Genomic DNA, 14,843 nt, shown 5'->3' on the forward strand with positions numbered 1-14,843 from the left:
CTCAACTTCCATCATCTAGAAGGACCAGGACAGCAGGTGTATGTGAACACCATCACCTCAAAGTTCCCCTCCAAGTCACACACCATCCTGACTGTCTGACATCCAGTACTGGATGAACAGAAATTTCCTCCAATTAAAGATTGGGAAGTCTTCACTTCCTGCCACGAACTTCACTCCCTCGGCACCAACTTTATCCTTCTCCCTGGCAACTGTCTGAGGCTAAACCAGACCATTCATAACCTTAGTATCATATCTGATCCCAAGATGAGCTTCCAACTGCATATCAGCACCATCACTCAGACTGCCTAGTTCCACCTCAGTAACATTGCCAGACTTCGCCACTGTCTCAGCTCATCTGCCTCTGAAACTTACATCCATGTATTTGTTACCTCTCAAATTGACTATTCTAACACATTCCTGGCCAGCATCCCACATTCTACCCTCCATAAACTTTAGATCATCCAAAACTCTGCTGCCTGTGTCGTTACTCGAACCAAGTCCTGTTCACCCATCACAACTGTGCTCACTGGCCTACACAGGCTCCCAGTTAAATAGCACCTCAATTTTAAAATCCTCATCCTTGCTTTCAAATCTCTCCATACCCTCACGCCTCACTATCTCTATAATCTCCTCCAGCTCTAGCAGACAGAGTTTCGAAACACTCAGCAACACAACTCCAGTGAAACATCCTCGGAGGAAAAGAGGGTGTAGTGTGTGATGCAACTCACAAGGACCTTGTCCGCCGCCATCACTCACACTGCTTGGCATTGCGCTTCCGCGAAAAGCAGTTCGGCACTGCGCATGCCTGGACTCCAATGCCGTGAACCGTGAACATTTTTTGTTAACGCCGATAATGTTGGGTTGAAGCCCCGCCATTGAACTTCCCAAGATAAGCGCTGGAAGGGAGTGGGAGAGCGGAGAGTCATTGAAAATGACGAGTCAAAGGGCATCGGAGGGAGCGGGGAAGATAAGCTGTGATTGAGCATGAAACTGAATGCGGTGATTGAAGCGGTGATCATGGGAGGGAGCAGGGACCTGAATGCGACCATTGAGGCGGTTTGGATTTAATTCGTGTTTTGTGTCAAATTCAGCAGCGCCATCTTTCCTCCTCGATGAGGCTGCATTTGCGCATGTACCATTGATGCAGCACCTATTTGGTTACGTTGCCAGCAAACGCGTCGTTAATATATGTTCGCTGTTTTATACCATTTTATTTTTCTGAGTATAAAACATGAACTTCCCGTCCATTCTCCGACTGGTAAATGGCAGCCTATACTGGCCAGAATGCACCGCGCGCAGAAATACGGCCTGTCTCCACCCCAAGAACCGCAACACGCAGGCGTCAGAAGGCTCCGCCCCACGGAGTCCGCTTGTCTGCGCCGAGCATGCGTGGTGCGGCTCCCGGAAGTTGAGGGCAGCCTCAGTCACACCGAGTTTCAGCGGCTCTCAGGCCCCGAATCAGAGCCGCCGGGTTCGGCGAACGTGCGCCGAGAACCCCGGGGGGGCCACGTTGAAGTGATGGTGCAGCGACTTCTCTATCAGCGCCGCCACTTCCCAGTTTCTTCTCCCGTTTCCTCCGAGTCAGGAAGCCTGTGAGTTGATTGGCTGGTAAGTTTTGGAACTTTGTTTCCCTTTCTCCAGAGTTCGGAAGTTTGTCCAAGGAGCTGGAAATTAAACATTCCAGTTTTCATCAGAATAAGGGGCAGCTTCCTGAGATGTAACTGACACCAATAGAAGGGAAGTGAGTAGCCGGTGAGCCGTCTTTTATTTTTAAGTATTGAGGTTTATTATTTATTTATTTAGAGATACAGCACTGAAACAGGCCCTTCGGCCCACCGAGTCTGTGCCGACCATTGACCAGCCATTTATATTAATCCTACATTAATCCCATATTCCTATCACATCCCCTCAATTCCCCGACCACCTACCGGCACAGTGGCGCAGTGGTTAGCACTGCAGTCTCACAGCTCCAGCGACCCGGGTTCACTGCCTGTGTGGAGTTTGCAAGTTCTCCCTGTGTCTGCGTGGGTTTTCTCCGGGTGCTCCGGTTTTCTCCCACAAGCCAAAAGACTTGCAGGTCGGTAGGTAAATTGGCCATTATAAATTGCCCCTAGTATAGGTAGGTGGTAGGGAAATATAGGGACAGGTGGGGATGTGGTAGGAATGTGGGATCAGTGTAGGATTAGTATAAATGGGTGGTTGATGGTCGGCACAGACTCAGTGGGCCGAAGGGCCTGTTTCAGTGCTGTATCTCTGAACACTAGTGGCAATTTACAATCGCCAATTTACCTATCAACCTGCAAATCTTTGGCTGTGGGAGGAAACCGGAGCACCCAGCAGAAACCCACGCGGTCACAGGGAGAACTTGCAAACTCCGGACAGGCAGTACCCAGACTCACTGGAGCTGTGAGGCTGTGGTGCTAACCACTGCGCCGCTTGTAGTAGCAAGTTTATTATCTAATAGCCAGAGGAATTGCAGGGCTGCTCCAACCTCTGCAGTGCACATCCTGTGCGATAGTAAACAGAAAACATGGCAGGCGATAAGCTAGCCAGGAAGGATCTAAAGGGAAAGCTAAGAAGAGCAAGGAGAGGACACGAGAAGTCATTGGCGGATAGGATCAGGGAAAACCCTAAGGCTTTCTGTAGGTATATCAGGAATAAAAGAATGACTAGAGTTAGATTAGGGCCAATCAAGGATAGTAGTGGGAAGTTGTGTGTGGAACCAGAGGAGGTAGGGGAAGTGTTAAATGAATATTTTGCGTCAGTATTTACAATAGAGAAAGAAAATGTTGTCGAGGAGAATACTGAGGTTCAGGCTACTAGGCTAAATGGGATTGAGGTTCACAAGGAGGAGGTGTTATCAATTTTGGAAAGTGTGAAAATAGATAAGTCCCCTGGGCCAGATGGGATTTATCCTAGGATTCTCTGGGAAGCCAGGGAGGAGATTGCAGAGCCTTTGTCCTTGATCTTGATGTCGTCATTGTCGACAGGAATAGTGCCGGAAGACTGGAGGATAGCAAATGTTGTCCCCTTGTTCAAGAAGGGGAGTAGAGACAGCCCTGGTAATTATAGACCTGTGAGCCTTACTTCGGTTGTGGGTAAAATGTTGGAAAAGGTTATAAGAGACAGGATTTATAATCATCTTGAAAAGAATAAGTTCATTAGCGATAGTCAGCACGGTTTTGTGAAGGGTAGGTCGTGCCTCACAAACCTTATTGAGTTTTTCGAGAAGGTGACCAAACAGGTGGATGAGGGTAAAGCAGTGGATGTGGTGTATATGGATTTCAGTAAGGCGTTTGATAAGGTTCCCCATGGTAGGCTATTGCAGAAAATACGGAAGTATGGGGTTGAAGGTGATTTAGAGCTTTGGATCAGAAATTGGCGAGCTGAAAGAAGACAGAGGGTGATGGTTGATGGCAAATGTTCATTCTGGAGTTTAGTTACTAGTGGTGTACCGCAAGGATCTGTTTTGGGGCCACTGCTGTTTGTCATTTTTATAAATGACCTGGAAGACGGTGTAGGAGGGTGTGTTAGTAAATTTGCAGATGACACTAAGGTCGGTGGAGTTGTGGATAGTGCCGAAGGATGTGGTAGGGTACAGAGGGACATAGATAGGCTGCAGAGCTGGGCTGAGAGATGGCAAATGGAGTTTAATGCGGAAAGGTGCGAGGTGATTCACTTTGGAAGGAGTAACAGGAATGCAGAGTACTGGGCTAATGGGAAGATTCTTGGTAGTGTAGCTGAACAGAGAGATCTTGGTGTCCAGGTGCATAAATCCCTGAAGGTTGCTACCCAGGTTAATAGGACTGTTAAGAAGGCATATGGTATGTTAGCTTTTATTAGTCAGGGGATCGAGTTTCGGAGCCACGAGGTCATGCTGCAGCTGTACAAAACTCTGGTGAGACCGCACCTGGAGTATTGCGTGCAGTTCTGGTCACCGCATTATAGGAAGGATGTGGAAGCTTTGGAAAGGGTGCAGAGGAGATTTACTAGGATGTTGCCTGGTATGGAGGGAAGGTCTTACGAGGAAAGGCTGAGGGACTTGAGGTTGTTTTCGTTGGAGAGAAGGAGGAGGAGAGGTGACTTAATAGAGACATATAAAATAATCAGAGGGTTAGATAGGGTGGATAGTGAGAGTCTTTTTCCTCGGATGTTGATGGCAAACACGAGGGGACATAGCTTTAAGTTGAGGGGTGATAGATATAGGACAGATGTCAGAGGTAGTTTCTTTACTCAGAGAGTAGTAGGGGCGTGGAACGCCCTGCCTGCAACAGTAGTAGACTCGCCAACTTGAAGGGCATTTAAGTGGTCATTGGATAGACATATGGATGAAAATGGAATAATGTAGGTCAGATGGTTTCACAGGTCTGCGCAACATCGAGGGCTGAAGAGCCTGTACTGCGCTGTAATGTTCTAATAAGTAAAGATCGGGGCTCGAGGCCCTTACTTACCTGGGAGCGGAGCGACGACTGGCGGACCTGTGAGGAAGCTGATCCAGAGCGGCGACAGGCTCCCTGTGTCTCTCGGCGTGCGCTGAGACTCGAAAGATGGAGAAAAAGGACTTTGAGTGATATCACGGGAAATTTTCAAGGTGACGGAAAGGGTCATAGACGGGAGTTTTAGAGAATTGGTTACACCCAAAGTGCAGGCAGATAGATGGGTCACTGCTAGAAGGGGGAGGCAGTCAGTGCAGGAATCCCCTGTGGCTATCCCCCTCTCTAACAAGTATACCGTATTGGATACTGTTGGGGGGGATGGCCTATCAGGGGAAAACAGCAGCAGCCAGAGCAGTGGCACCACTGTTGGCACTGTTGTTCAGCAGGGAGGGACAAAGCGCAGAAGAGCAATAATTATAGGGGACTCTATAGTCAGGGGCACAGATAGACGCTTCTGTGGAAGTGAAAGAGACTCCAGGATGTTATGTTGCCTCCCTGGTGCCAGGGTCAAGGATGTCTCTGAATGGACAGAGGGCATTCTGAAGGGGGAGGGTGAACAGCCAGAGGTTGTGGTACACATCGGTACCAATGACATAGGCAGGAAGAGTGATGCGGTCCTGCAGGGGGAGTTTAGGGAGTTAGGTAGTAAGTTAAAAAAACAGGACCTCTCGGGTTGTAATCTCTGGATTACTCCCTGTGCCACGTGCCAGTGAGGCTAGAAATAGGAAGATAGTGCAGCTAAACATGTGGCTGAGCAGCTGGTGTAGCAGGGAGGGTTTCAGATATCTGGGCCATTGGGCTCTCTTCAGGGACAGATGGGATCTGTACAAGAAGGAACGGGTTGCATCTAAACTGGAGGGGCACTAATATCCTGGCTGCAAGGTTTGTTAGTGTCATTCGGGAGGGTTTGAACTAGTGTGGCAGGGAGGTGGGAACCAGAGCAGTAGGACAGCTAGTGAAGTAAATGAGGAGGACATAGTAAATAAGGCCAGGAGGAAGAGCAGGCAGGGAGATGTTGCTGAGCACAGCGGGACTGGTGGTCTGAAGTGCATTTGTTTCAATGCGAGAAGTATAACAGGTAAGGCAGATGAACTTAGAGCTTAGATTAGTCCTTGGAAATATGATGTTGCTATTACAGAGACTTGGTTGAGGGAAGGGCAGGATTGGCAGCTAAATGTTCCAGGCTTTAGAAGCTTCAGGTGGGATAGAGGGGGATGTAAAAGGGGTGGGGGAGTTGCATTACTGGTTAAGGAGAATATCACAGCTGTACAGCGGGAGGACACCTCAGAGGGGTCATGCAGCAAGGCAATATGGGTGGAGCTCAGGAATAGGAAGGGAGCAGTCATGATGTTGGGGGTTTACTACAGGCCTCCCAACAGCCAGCGGGAGGTAGAGGAGCAGATATGTAGACAGATTTTGGAAAGATGTAAAGGTAACAGGGTTGTAGTGGTGGGTGATTTTAACTTCCCCAATATTGACTGGGACTCACTTAATGCTAGGGGCTTGGATGGGGCAGAATTTGTGAGGAGCATCCAGGAGGACTTCTTGAAACAGTATGTAGATGGTCCAACTAGGGATGGGGCCATTCTGGACCTGCCATTGGGGAATGAGCCCGGCCAGGTGGTCGAAGTTTCAGTGGGGGAGCATTTCGGGAGCAGTGACCATAATTCCATAAGTTTTAAGGTACTTGTGGATAAGGATAAGAGTAGTTCTCGGGTGAAGGTGCTAAATTGGGGGAAGGCTAATTATAACAATATTAGGCAGGAACTGACAAATTGAGATTGGGGACGGCTGTTTGAGGGTAAATCAACATCTGACATGTGGGAGTCTTTCAAACGTCAGATGATTAGAATCCAGGACCAGCATGTTCCTGTGAGGAAGAAAGACAAGTTTGGCAAGTTTCGGGAAGGTTGGATAACACGGGATATTGTGAGCCAAATCAAAAAAAAAAGGAAGCATTTGTAAGGGCTGGAAGGCGCGAAACAGATGAAGCACTTGAGGAATATAAAGACAGTTGGAAGGAACTTAAGCAAGGAGTTAGGAGGGCTAAAAGGGGACATGAAAAGTCATTGGCAAACAGGATTAAGGAAAATCCCAAGGCTTTTTATACATATATAAAGAGCAAGAGGGTAACCAGGGAAAGGGTTGGCCCACTCAAGGACAGAGATGGGAATCGATGCGTGGAGCCAGAGGAAATGGGCGAGGTGCTAAATGAGTACTTTGCATCAGTATTCACCAAAGAGAAGGACTTGGTGGATGATGAGCCTCGGGAAGGGAGTGCAGATAGTCTCAGTCATCTCATTATCAAAAAGGAGGAGGTGTTGGGTGTCTTGCAAAGCATTAAGGTAGATAAGTCCCCAGGGCCTGATGGGATCTACCCTCGAATACTGAGGGAGGCAAGGGAAGAAATTGCTGGGGCCTTGACAGAAATCTTTGCATCCTCATTGGCTACAGGTGAGGTCCCAGAGGACTGGAGAATAGCCAATGTTGTTCCTTTGTTTAAGAAGGGTGGCAAGGATAATCCAGGAAATTTTAGGCCGGTGAGCCTTACGTCAGTGGTAGGGAAGCTATTGGAGAGGATTCTTCGGGACAGGATTTACTCCCATTTGGAAACAAATGCACTTATTAGCGAGAGTCAGCATGGTTTTGTGAAGGGGTGGTTGTGTCTTACTAATTTGATTGAGTTTTTTGAGGAAGTGACGAAGATGATTGATGAAGGAAGGGCAGTGGATGTTGCCTATATGGACTTTAGTAAAGCCTTTGACAAGGTCCCGCATGGAAGACTGGTGCAAAAGATGAAGTCACACGGGATCAGAGGTGAGCTGGCAAGATGGATACAGAACTGGCTCGGTCATCGAAGACAGAGGGTAACAGTGGATGGGTCTTTTTCTGAATGGAGGGATGTGACCAGTGGTGTTCCGCAGGGATCAGTGTTGGGACCTTTGCTGTTTGTAGTATATATAAATGATTTTGAGGAAAATGTAGCTGGTCTGATCAGTAAGTTTGCGGACGACACAAAGGTTGGTGGAGTTGCGGATAATGATGAGGATTGTCAGAGGATACAGCAGGATATAGATCGGTTGGAGACTTGGGCGGAGAAATGGCAGATGGTGTTTAATCCGGACAAATGTGAGGTAATGCATTTTGGAAGATCTAATACAGGTGGGAAGTATACAATAAATGGCAGAACCCTTAGGAGTATTGACAGGCAGAGAGATCTGGGCGTACAGGTCCACAGGTCACTGAAAGTGGCAACGCAGGTGGATAAGGCAGTCAAGAAGGCATTCGGCATGCTTGCCTTCATCGGTCGGGGCATAGAGTGTAAAAATTGGCAAGTCATGCTGCAGCTGTACAGAACCTTAGTTAGGCCACACTTAGAATATTGCGTGCAATTCTGGTCACCACACTACCAGAAGGACGTGGAAGCTTTGGAGAGGGTACAGAGGAGGTTCACCAGGATGTTGCCTGGTCTGGAGGGTATTAGCTATGAGGAGAGGTTGGAAAAACTCGGATTGTTTTCACTGGAACGACGGAGGTGGAGGGAGGACATGATCGAGGTTTACAAAGTTATGAGTGGCATGGACAGAGTGGATAGTCAGAAGCTTTTTCTCAGGGTGGAAGAGTCAGTTACGAGGGGACATAGGTTTAAGGTGCAAGGGGCAAAGTTTAGGGGGGATGTGCGAGGCAAGTTTTTTACACAGAGGGTGGTGAGTGCCTGGAACTTGCTGCCAGGGGAGGTGGTGGAATCAGATACGATAGCGATGTCTAAGAGACATCTTGACAAATATATGAATAGGAAGGAAATAGAGGGATATGGGCCCCGGAAGTGCAGAAGATGTTAGTTTCGGCAGGCATCAAGATCGGCGCAGGCTTGGAGGGCTGAATGGCCTGTTCCTGTGCTGAACTGTTCTTTGTTTTCTTTGTGCTTTGTTCCAAACACGTGACCTGTTCCTCTTCGAAGGACAAAGACAACAGACACATTGGGACATCACCACCTGCAAGTTCCCCTCCAAGTCACTCACTATCCTGACTTGGAACTATATCACAATTCTTTGTTTGTGATTGGTTGGGTAAGTAACAACTGTTAGTCAATTTAATTAGCTTTAAAAAATAAGGGGAAAGTTGTTTTTTGTTTGAAAAAAGACCTCGAGTGATAAAGTGAGTACTAAGAGTGTGTTTTTTTTCAATTCGAGTAATTTAGATTGTTGTGGGTAGTGTTTGGAGTAGAACAAGCCTCCAGTGTAATTAATATCTTTTAAAGGGAGTAACTAATTAATCTAAAGGTAAGTCATGGCAGGAGAGCTCAGCCCCGTGATATGCTCCTCCTGCGCGATGTGGGAAATCAGGGATGCTTCCAGTGTCCCTGATGACCATGTGTGCAGGAAGTGGATCCAGCTGCAGCTACTGACTACCCGCATTACGGAGCTGGAGCTGCGGGTGGATTCACTGTGGAGCATCCGCGATGCTGAGGACGTTGTGGATAGCACGTTTAGAGAGGTGGTCACACTGCAGGTAATGGCTGCACAGGCAGAAATGAGATGGGTGACCACCAGATGGAGTGGTAGGCGCAGACAGGTAGTGCAGGAGTCCCCTGTGGCCATCCCCCTCTCAAACAGATATACCACTTTGGATACTGTTGGGGGGAATGACCTCCCAGGGGAAAGCAGCAACAGCCAAGTTTGTGTTACCACGCATGGCTCTGCTGCACAGCAGGGGAGGAAAAGGACTGGAAGAACTATACTGATAATGGATTCTATCGTAAGGGATACAGATAGGCATTTCTGTGGTGACAAACGTGACTTCAGGATGGTATGTTGCCTCCCCGGTGCCAGGGTCAAGTTAGTCACGGAGTGGCTGCAGGACATTCTGAAGGGGGGGTGAACAGTCAGAGGTCGTGGAACACATTGGTACCAACGACGGAGGTAAAAAGAAGATGAGGACCTGAAACAAGAATTTAGGGAGCTCGGTAGCAGATTAAAAAGCAGGACCTCAAAGGTTGTAATCTCTGGATTACTCCAGTGCCACATGCTAGTGAGTATAGGAATAGGAGGATAGAGCAGATGAATGCGTGGCTGAAGAGATGGTGCAGGAGGGAGGGCTTTAGCTTCCTGGATCATTGGGTCTGTTTCTGGCAAAGGTGGGACTTGTACAAGTTGGACGAACATCCTTGCTGGGAGGTTTACGAGTGCTGTTGGGGGCAGTTTCAACACATTTGGCAGAGGAATGGGATACAGAGTGGAGGTATAGGAGTGGGTGATGCTCAGTCAAATATAGAAGAGAAACTGAGTCAGTCTGTTAGGCAGAGCAAATATAGACCTGTTCAGGCACAAGTGACAAATGCAAGGCTGGATTGCATTTATTTTAATGCAAGACAGATGAATTGAGGGCGTTGATTAGCACATGGGATTATGATATTGTTGCTATCACAGAGACATGGTTGAGGGAAGGGCAGGACTGGCAACTCAATATTCCAGGCTATGGAATCTTCAGGTATGACAGGAGAAAGGATAAAAGAGGAGGTCGCATTGCACTGTTGATCAAGGAGTCAATTACTGCAGTAAGGAGGGAAGATGTCTGACAAGGTTCTTCAAATGAGGCCAGATGAGTCAAACTTAAAAACAAAAAGGGGGCAATCACTTGGCTGGGTGTGTACTGCAGGCCTCCAAACAGTCAGGGAGAGATAGAGGAGCAGATATGTAGGCAAATCTCTGAGAGGTGTAAAAATAATGGAGTAATAATAGTAGAGGATTTCAACTTACCTGATATCAACTGGGATGGTCTTAGTGTAAAAGACTTAAAGGGGGCGGAATTCTTAAAATATATACAGGAGACTTTTTTGAGCCAGTACCTTGAAAGTCCAACAGGAAAAGGCGCAGTACTGGACCTAATCCTGGGGAATGATGCTGGACAAGTGGTAGAAGTGTCAGTGGGGGTGCATTTCGGGGATAGTGATCATAACTCTGTAAGAAAAAGACAAAGGCGGGCTGGAAATAAAAGTACTGAATTGGGGGAAGGCCGATTTCAACATGATAAAACAGGATCTGGCCAAAGTGGACTGGGAGCAGCTACTTGTAGGAAAGTCGACATCAGACCAGTGGGAGTCTTTCAGAGAGGAAATAGTGAAGGTTCAGAGGCAACATGCACCCGTAAAGGTGAAGGGGAGGACCAACAAGTCCAGGGAACTCTGGATGTCAAGGGATATAGAGGATTGGATCAGGAAAATAAAAGGAGGCTTATGGCAGATTCAAAGTGCTGAAAACAGCAGAGGTACTAGAGGAGTATAAAAAGTGTAGCGGGGGTACAAAAAAAAGGAATAAGGAGAGCAAAGAGGAGGCATGAAAAAACACTGGCAGGCACGATCAAGGAAACTGCTAAGGCATTTTCTAAGTATATTAAGGGCAAGAGGATAACCAGTGAAAGAGTGGGGCCCATTAGGGACCAAAGTGCAAATCTGTGTGTGGAGCCGGAGGACAGAGGTGAGGTTTTAAATGATTACTTTGCATCTGTTCACTATGGAGAAGGATGATGTAGGTGTAGAGATCAGGGAGGGGGATTGTGATACACTTGAACATATTAGCATTGAAAGTGAGGAAGTATTAGCTGTTTTAGCCGGCTTAAAAGTGGATAAATCCCCAGTCCCAGATGAAATGTATCCCAGGCTGTGATGTGAGGCAAGGGAGGAGATAGCAAGGGCTCTGACATAAATTTTCAGATCCTCTCTGGTCACAGGAGAGGTACCAGAGGACTGGAGGACTACGAATGTGGTGCCATTATTAAGAAGGGTAGCAGGGATAAACCAGGTACTAACAGGCCAGTGAGTCTAACATCAGTGGTTGGGAAAATATTGGAAAAAATTCTGAGGGACAGGATTAATCTCCACTTGGAGAGGCAGGGATTAATCAGGGATAGTCAACATGGCTTTGTCAGGGGGACATCGTGTCTAACGAACTTGATTGAATTTTTCAATGCAGTGACGAGGTGTGTAGATGAGGGGAAAGCAGTTGATGTAGTCTACATGGACTTCAGTAAGCTTCTGATAAGGTCCCACATGGGAGAGTGGTTAAGAAGGTCAGAGCCCATGGGATCCAGGGCAATTTGGCAAATTGGATCCAAAATTGGCTCAGTGGCAGGAGGCAGAGGGTGACGGTCGAGGGTTGTTTTTGCGAGTGAAAACCTGAGACCAGTGGTGTACCGCAGGGATCGGTACACGGACCCTTGCTGTTTGTAGTGTACATTAATGATTTAGACGTGAATATTGGAGGTATGATAAGTAAATTCGCAGTTGACACGAAAATTGGTGGTGTCGTAAATAGTGAGGAGGAAAGCCTTAGATTACGGGACGATATAGATGGGCAGAGCAGTGGCAAATGGAATTTAATCCTGAGAAGTGTGAGGTGATGCATTTTGGGAGGACTAACAAGGCAAGGGAATATACAATGGATGGTAGGACCCCAGGAAGTACTGAAGGTCAGAGGGTCCTTGGTGTACTTGTCCATAGATCACTGAAGGCAGCAGCACAGGTAGATCAGGTGGTTAGGAAGGCATATGGGATACTTGCCTTTATCAGCTGAGGCATAGAATATAAGAGCAGGGAGGTTATGGTGGAACTGTATAAAACGCTAGTTAGGCCACAGCTGGATACTGTGTACAGTTCTAGGCACCACACTATAGGAAGGATGTGATTGCACTGGAGAGGGTGCAGAGAAGTATCACCAGGATGTTGCCTGGGCTGGAGCATTTCAGGTGTGAAGAGAGACTGAAAAGGCTGGGGTTGTTTTCATGAGAGCAGAGAAGGCTGAAGGGGGATATGATTGAGGTATTCAAATTTATGAGGGGCATTGATAGGTTAGATCGGAAGAAACATTTTCCCTTCTTGCAGGTGTCAATAACCAGGAGACATTGATTTTAAGGTGAGGGGCAGCAGGTTTAGAGGGGATTTGTGGAAAAAAAATTTCACCCAGAGGGTGGTTGGAATCTGAAAAGCACTGCCTGAAGAGGTGGTAGAGGCCGGAACCCTCACAACATTTAACCATGTATTTAGATGAGCACTTGAAACACCATAGCAGACAAGACTATGGGCCAAGTGCTGGAAAATGGGATTAGAATAGTTAGGTGCTTGATGACCGGCACGGACACGATGGGCCGAAGGGCCTGTTTCTGTGCTGGATAACTCTCTGACTCTATTTCCAGCACAGGAGGAGGCCATTCTGCCCATTGTATCTGTTCATCCCACTTTCCAGTTGTTCCGACCTCACAGATTGTCAATATGAAAAATATGAGATATGAATCCCCAGACCACACTAATAAATTACACTAGATTTCACATTTTCAGTCTTTTGCTCTAATAACTAAACTAAAAGAAATCCACAATTACCTAAATAGCACTTTGATTGTAAATTGTGGTGTCAGCTATTTACAAAGATATTTTCTTTACTTATTCAACACTTGACTATCTCACACCACACTGATACATTACACAGTCCTTTTTGATGACAAAATCCTTTGCAGTTACAAGTCCCAAATTCCTGCCAATGATGGGGCTGCTCCGACCTCTGGAGTGCACATCCTGTGTAATGTGCCAACTCTAGATAACGATTTGTGCAGGAAGTATCATTGGGGGAGGTGGTGACATCGGGGTAATGTCACTGGAACATGGGTTCGAATCCCACCACGGCAGATGGTGAACTTTAAATTCAATTAATAAATCTGCAATTAAAAAGCCATCTGGTTCATGAGATGGGAAATCTGCTGTCCTTACCTGGTCTGGCCTACATGTGACTCCAGATCCACAGCAATGTGGCTGACTCTGAAATGCCCTCTGAAATGCCCGAGCGAGCCTCTCCGTTGTCAAGGGCAGTTTGGGATGGGCAATAAATACTGGCCGAGCCAGCAACACCCACATCACATGGATGAAGATAAAACAAGTTGCAGCAGCTCGAGCTCCGGTTTTCAGAGCATGAACTGGAGCTGGTGTCACTGCGGTGCATCCATGAGGTGAGAGATTTGTGGACAGCACGTTTATAGATATGGTCACCCTGCAGCTTAAGAGTATGCAGGGAGAGAGGCAATGGGTGGCCAACTGACAGTCAAGAAGAAATAGGCAGGGAATGCAGGAGAACCCTGAGTGCATCTCACTCTCCAACCAGTATTCAGTTCTGAATACTGATGAAAGTGATGGTTCATCTAAGGAGTGCAGCCAGAGTCAAGGCCATGGCAGCACAGTTGGATCAGCTTCACAGAGGGTCACAAAGCTGACTGAGCAATAGTGATCGGAGATTTGATCGGGTAATACACAGGCGTTTCTGCAGTCGCAGACGTGAATCCAGGCTGGTGTGTGGCCTCCCTCAGGACAATGTACAGCAGGGTGCATGTACAGTCATCCTGGGCCAGGAAGCAGGAGGAGAGAATGTTGTGAATTTCTATCCTGGACTGACAGTGATGGTTTTTGTAAACTCCTTTTACAGGGGCTTAGAAGCAGGGGATATACAGATGGGGAATCTCGAGCCAAACATCACATCAAGATCTGACAAAGAGTCACTCGATACATCAGGACCTGAATATCATCGGCCTTTGAATGTGGAAGGAGAAAGGTTTGTCTGTTCTGTCTGTGGGAAAAGATTTCAGGTATCAGTGAGACTGGAAAAGCACTGAGATACACAAAGCCCTGGTTAGACCACACCTGGAGTATTGTGTTCAGTTCTGGGCCCCACACCTTTGGAAGGATATAATGGCCTTGGAGGGAGTGCAGTGTAGATTTACCTGAATGATACCTGGACTCCAAGGGTTAAATTACAAGGAGAGATTACACAAATGAATCAGAGTCATTACAGCACAGAAGGAGGACAATGAGCTTTTTGATTCCATCCCAGCTCTCTGTAGAACAATCCAGTCAGTCCCATTCCCCCACTCTATCCCCGTAGTCCTGCAGGTTTATTTCCCTCAAGTGTCCATCCAATTTCCATTTGTAATCATTGATCATCTCCACTTCCACCACCCTCGTAGGCAGTGAGTTCCAGGTCATTACCACTCACTGTGTAAAAAAACTGCTTCCTCACATCCCTCCTGTATCTCAAAACCTGAATCTGTGTCCACTAATCCTTGTATCATCAGCTAATGGGAACAGCTTTTCTTGGTCTGTCTTATCTAAACCTGTCATCATTTTCAACACCTCTATCAGATCTCCCCTCAATCTCCTTTGCTCCAAGGAGAACAACACCAGCTCCTCCAACCTAACCTTGTAGTTAAATTCTCTCATCTCAGGAACCATTCTGATAAATCTCTGCACCCTCTGAAGGACCTTCACATCCTTCCAAAAGTGTGGTGACCAGAACTGGATGCAATACTCTAGTTGTTGCCTAACCAGAGCTTTATAAATGTTCAGCATAACTTCCTTCCTTTTGTGTTCAA

The 14,843-nt window shown here is 47.1% G+C and overlaps 1 long non-coding RNA gene across 1 annotated transcript; it reads left to right on the forward strand.

Moving 5' to 3' along the window:
- The first annotated feature begins 1,407 nt into the window (after positions 1–1,407).
- On the forward strand, positions 1,408–14,023 carry LOC137358810 (uncharacterized). Its single transcript, XR_010971324.1, has 3 exons — positions 1,408–1,608; positions 8,398–8,506; positions 13,901–14,023. It is a non-coding gene; the product is annotated as an uncharacterized lncRNA (long non-coding RNA).
- The last annotated feature ends 820 nt before the right edge of the window (positions 14,024–14,843 follow it).

This window comes from Heterodontus francisci, unplaced genomic scaffold (genome assembly GCF_036365525.1).
Source record: "Heterodontus francisci isolate sHetFra1 unplaced genomic scaffold, sHetFra1.hap1 HAP1_SCAFFOLD_737, whole genome shotgun sequence".
Classification (NCBI taxonomy): Eukaryota; Metazoa; Chordata; class Chondrichthyes; order Heterodontiformes; family Heterodontidae; genus Heterodontus; species Heterodontus francisci.